Raw genomic sequence first — 6,633 nt, 5'->3', positions numbered from 1 at the left:
CAGCACCCCCATCTCTGTATCATGTGTAACTACAGACAGGACAATGTCACACACTGTATATATGTGCTGCACCTCTGTAGGTGAGTACTGTACTGTACACCCAGCGCCCCCATCTCTGTATCATGTGTAACTACAGACAGGACAATGTCACACACTGTATATATGTGCTGCACCTCTGTAGGTGAGTACTGTACTGTACACCCAGCACCCCCATCTCTGTATCATGTGTAACTACAGACAGGACAATGTCACACACTGTATATATGTGCTGCACCTCTGTAGGTGTATACTGTACTGTACACCCAGCGCCCCCATCTCTGTATCATGTGTAACTACAGACAGGACAATGTCACACACTGTATATATGTGCTGCACCTCTGTAGGTGTATACTGTACACCCAGCGCCCCCATCTCTGTATCATGTGTAACTACAGACAGGACAATGTCACACGCTGTATATATGTGCTGCACCTCTGTAGGTGTATACTGTACTGTACACCCAGCGCCCCCATCTCTGTATCATGTGTAACTACAGACAGGACAATGTCACACGCTGTATATATGTGCTGCACCTCTGTAGGTGTATACTGTACTGTACACCCAGCACCCCCATCTCTGTATCATGTGTAACTACAGACAGGACAATGTCACACACTGTATATATGTGCTGCACCTCTGTAGGTGTGTACTGTACTGTACACCCAGCGCACCCATCTCTGTATAATGTGTAACTACAGACACGACAGTGTCACACACTGTATATATGTGCTGCACCTCTGTAGGTGTGTACTGTACTGTACACCCAGCACCCCCATCTCTGTATCATGTGTAACTACAGACAGGACAATGTCACACACTGTATATATGTGCTGCACCTCTGTAGGTGAGTACTGTACTGTACACCCAGCGCCCCCATCTCTGTATCATGTGTGACTACAGACAGGACAATGTCACACACTGTATATATGTGCTGCACCTCTGTAGGTGTGTACTGTACTGTACACCCAGCGCCCCCATCTCTGTATAATGTGTAACTACAGACAGGACAATGTCACACGCTGTATATATGTGCTGCACCTCTGTAGGTGAGTACTGTACTGTACACCCAGCACCCCCATCTCTGTATCATGTGTAACTACAGACAGGACAATGTCACACACTGTATATATGTGCTGCACCTCTGTAGGTGAGTACTGTACTGTACACCCAGCGCCCCCATCTCTGTATAATGTGTAACTACAGACAGGACAATGTCACACGCTGTATATATGTGCTGCACCTCTGTAGGTGAGTACTGTACTGTACACCCAGCACCCCCATCTCTGTATCATGTGTAACTACAGACAGGACAATGTCACACGCTGTATATATGTGCTGCACCTCTGTAGGTGTATACTGTACTGTACACCCAGCGCCCCCATCTCTGTATCATGTGTAACTACAGACAGGACAATGTCACACACTGTATATATGTGCTGCACCTCTGTAGGTGTATACTGTACACCCAGCGCCCCCATCTCTGTATCATGTGTAACTACAGACAGGACAATGTCACACACTGTATATATGTGCTGCACCTCTGTAGGTGAGTACTGTACTGTACACCCAGCGCCCCCATCTCTGTATCATATATAACTACAGACAGGACAATGTCATACACTGTATATATGTGCTGCACCTCTGTAGGTGAGTACTGTACTGTACACCCAGCGCCCCCATCTCTGTATCATGTGTAACTACAGACAGGACAATGTCACACGCTGTATATATGTGCTGCACCTCTGTAGGTGTATACTGTACTGTACACCCAGCACCCCCATCTCTGTATCATGTGTAACTACAGACAGGACAATGTCACACACTGTATATATGTGCTGCACCTCTGTAGATGTATACTGTACTGTACACCCAGCGCCCCCATCTCTGTATCATGTGTAACTACAGACAGGACAATGTCACACGCTGTATATATGTGCTGCACCTCTGTAGGTGTATACTGTACTGTACACCCAGCACCCCCATCTCTGTATCATGTGTAACTACAGACAGGACAATGTCACACACTGTATATATGTGCTGCACCTCTGTAGGTGTGTACTGTACTGTACACCCAGCGCACCCATCTCTGTATCATGTGTAACTACAGACACGACAGTGTCACACACTGTATATATGTGCTGCACCTCTGTAGGTGTGTACTGTACTGTACACCCAGCACCCCCATCTCTGTATCATGTGTAACTACAGACAGGACAATGTCACACACTGTATATATGTGCTGCACCTCTGTAGGTGAGTACTGTACTGTACACCCAGCACCCCCATCTCTGTATCATGTGTAACTACAGACAGGACAATGTCACACACTGTATATATGTGCTGCACCTCTGTAGGTGAGTACTGTACTGTACACCCAGCGCCCCCATCTCTGTATCATGTGTAACTACAGACAGGACAATGTCACACACTGTATATATGTGCTGCACCTCTGTAGGTGAGTACTGTACTGTACACCCAGCACCCCCATCTCTGTATCATGTGTAACTACAGACAGGACAATGTCACACGCTGTATATATGTGCTGCACCTCTGTAGGTGTATACTGTACTGTACACCCAGCGCCCCCATCTCTGTATCATGTGTAACTACAGACAGGACAATGTCACACACTGTATATATGTGCTGCACCTCTGTAGGTGTATACTGTACACCCAGCGCCCCCATCTCTGTATCATGTGTAACTACAGACAGGACAATGTCACACGCTGTATATATGTGCTGCACCTCTGTAGGTGTGTACTGTACTGTACACCCAGTGCCCCCATCTCTGTATCATGTGTAACTACAGACAGGACAATGTCACACGCTGTATATATGTGCTGCACCTCTGTAGGTGTATACTGTACTGTACACCCAGCACCCCCATCTCTGTATCATGTGTAACTACAGACAGGACAATGTCACACACTGTATATATGTGCTGCACCTCTGTAGGTGTGTACTGTACTGTACACCCAGCGCACCCATCTCTGTATAATGTGTAACTACAGACACGACAGTGTCACACACTGTATATATGTGCTGCACCTCTGTAGGTGTGTACTGTACTGTACACCCAGCACCCCCATCTCTGTATCATGTGTAACTACAGACAGGACAATGTCACACACTGTATATATGTGCTGCACCTCTGTAGGTGAGTACTGTACTGTACACCCAGCGCCCCCATCTCTGTATCATGTGTGACTACAGACAGGACAATGTCACACACTGTATATATGTGCTGCACCTCTGTAGGTGAGTACTGTACTGTACACCCAGCGCCCCCATCTCTGTATCATGTGTAACTACAGACAGGACAATGTCACACACTGTATATATGTGCTGCACCTCTGTAGGTGAGTACTGTACTGTACACCCAGCGCCCCCATCTCTGTATAATGTGTAACTACAGACAGGACAATGTCACACGCTGTATATATGTGCTGCACCTCTGTAGGTGAGTACTGTACTGTACACCCAGCACCCCCATCTCTGTATCATGTGTAACTACAGACAGGACAATGTCACACGCTGTATATATGTGCTGCACCTCTGTAGGTGTATACTGTACTGTACACCCAGCGCCCCCATCTCTGTATCATGTGTAACTACAGACAGGACAATGTCACACACTGTATATATGTGCTGCACCTCTGTAGGTGTGTACTGTACTGTACACCCAGCGCCCCCATCTCTGTATCATGTGTAACTACAGACAGGACAATGTCACACACTGTATATATGTGCTGCACCTCTGTAGGTGTGTACTGTACTGTACACCCAGCACCCCCATCTCTGTATCATGTGTAACTACAGACAGGACAATGTCACACGCTGTATATATGTGCTGCACCTCTGTAGGTGAGTACTGTACTGTACACCCAGCGCCCCCATCTCTGTATCATGTGTAACTACAGACAGGACAATGTCACACACTGTATATATGTGCTGCACCTCTGTAGGTGTATACTGTACACCCAGCGCCCCCATCTCTGTATCATATATAACTACAGACAGGACAATGTCATACACTGTATATATGTGCTGCACCTCTGTAGGTGAGTACTGTACTGTACACCCAGCGCCCCCATCTCTGTATCATGTGTAACTACAGACAGGACAATGTCACACGCTGTATATATGTGCTGCACCTCTGTAGGTGTATACTGTACTGTACACCCAGCACCCCATCTCTGTATCATGTGTAACTACAGACAGGACAATGTCACACACTGTATATATGTGCTGCACCTCTGTAGGTGTGTACTGTACTGTACACCCAGCGCCCCCATCTCTGTATCATGTGTAACTACAGACAGGACAATGTCACACACTGTATATATGTGCTGCACCTCTGTAGGTGTGTACTGTACTGTACACCCAGCACCCCCATCTCTGTATCATGTGTAACTACAGACAGGACAATGTCACACGCTGTATATATGTGCTGCACCTCTGTAGGTGTATACTGTACTGTACACCCAGCGCCCCCATCTCTGTATCATGTGTAACTACAGACAGGACAATGTCACACACTGTATATATGTGCTGCACCTCTGTAGGTGTGTACTGTACTGTACACCCAGCGCACCCATCTCTGTATAATGTGTAACTACAGACACGACAGTGTCACACACTGTATATATGTGCTGCACCTCTGTAGGTGTGTACTGTACTGTACACCCAGCACCCCCATCTCTGTATCATGTGTAACTACAGACAGGACAATGTCACACACTGTATATATGTGCTGCACCTCTGTAGGTGAGTACTGTACTGTACACCCAGCGCACCCATCTCTGTATAATGTGTAACTACAGACACGACAGTGTCACACACTGTATATATGTGCTGCACCTCTGTAGGTGTGTACTGTACTGTACACCCAGCACCCCCATCTCTGTATCATGTGTAACTACAGACAGGACAATGTCACACACTGTATATATGTGCTGCACCTCTGTAGGTGAGTACTGTACTGTACACCCAGCACCCCCATCTCTGTATCATGTGTAACTACAGACAGGACAATGTCACACACTGTATATATGTGCTGCACCTCTGTAGGTGAGTACTGTACTGTACACCCAGCGCCCCCATCTCTGTATCATGTGTGACTACAGACAGGACAATGTCATACACTGTATATATGGGCTGCACCTCTGTAGGTGAGTACTGTACTGTACACCCAGTGCCCCCATCTCTGTATCATGTGTAACTACATACAGGACAATGTCACACGCTGTATATATGTGCTGCACCTCTGTAGGTGAGTACTGTACTGTACACCCAGCGCCCCCATCTCTGTATCATGTGTAACTACAGACAGGACAATGTCACACGCTGTATATATGTGCTGCACCTCTGTAGGTGAGTACTGTACTGTACACCCAGCGCCCCCATCTCTGTATCATGTGTAACTACAGACAGGACAATGTCACACACTGTATATATGTGCTGCACCTCTGTAGGTGAGTACTGTACTGTACACCCAGCACCCCCATCTCTGTATCATGTGTAACTACAGACAGGACAATGTCACACGCTGTATATATGTGCTGCACCTCTGTAGGTGTATACTGTACTGTACACCCAGCGCCCCCATCTCTGTATCATGTGTAACTACAGACAGGACAATGTCACACACTGTATATATGTGCTGCACCTCTGTAGGTGTATACTGTACACCCAGCGCCCCCATCTCTGTATCATGTGTAACTACAGACAGGACAATGTCACACGCTGTATATATGTGCTGCACCTCTGTAGGTGTATACTGTACTGTACACCCAGCGCCCCCATCTCTGTATCATGTGTAACTACAGACAGGACAATGTCACACGCTGTATATATGTGCTGCACCTCTGTAGGTGTATACTGTACTGTACACCCAGCACCCCCATCTCTGTATCATGTGTAACTACAGACAGGACAATGTCACACACTGTATATATGTGCTGCACCTCTGTAGGTGTGTACTGTACTGTACACCCAGCGCACCCATCTCTGTATAATGTGTAACTACAGACACGACAGTGTCACACACTGTATATATGTGCTGCACCTCTGTAGGTGTGTACTGTACTGTACACCCAGCACCCCCATCTCTGTATCATGTGTAACTACAGACAGGACAATGTCACACACTGTATATATGTGCTGCACCTCTGTAGGTGAGTACTGTACTGTACACCCAGCGCCCCCATCTCTGTATCATGTGTGACTACAGACAGGACAATGTCACACACTGTATATATGTGCTGCACCTCTGTAGGTGTGTACTGTACTGTACACCCAGCGCCCCCATCTCTGTATCATGTGTAACTACAGACAGGACAATGTCACACGCTGTATATATGTGCTGCACCTCTGTAGGTGAGTACTGTACTGTACACCCAGCACCCCCATCTCTGTATCATGTGTAACTACAGACAGGACAATGTCACACACTGTATATATGTGCTGCACCTCTGTAGGTGAGTACTGTACTGTACACCCAGCGCCCCCATCTCTGTATCATGTGTAACTACAGACAGGACAATGTCACACACTGTATATATGTGCTGCACCTCTGTAGGTGTATACTGTACT

Source organism: Taudactylus pleione, unplaced genomic scaffold (genome assembly GCF_031769625.1).
Source record: "Taudactylus pleione unplaced genomic scaffold, aTauple2 ptg000635l, whole genome shotgun sequence".
Classification (NCBI taxonomy): Eukaryota; Metazoa; Chordata; class Amphibia; order Anura; family Myobatrachidae; genus Taudactylus; species Taudactylus pleione.
Note: the sequence above shows the minus strand (reverse complement) of the source record.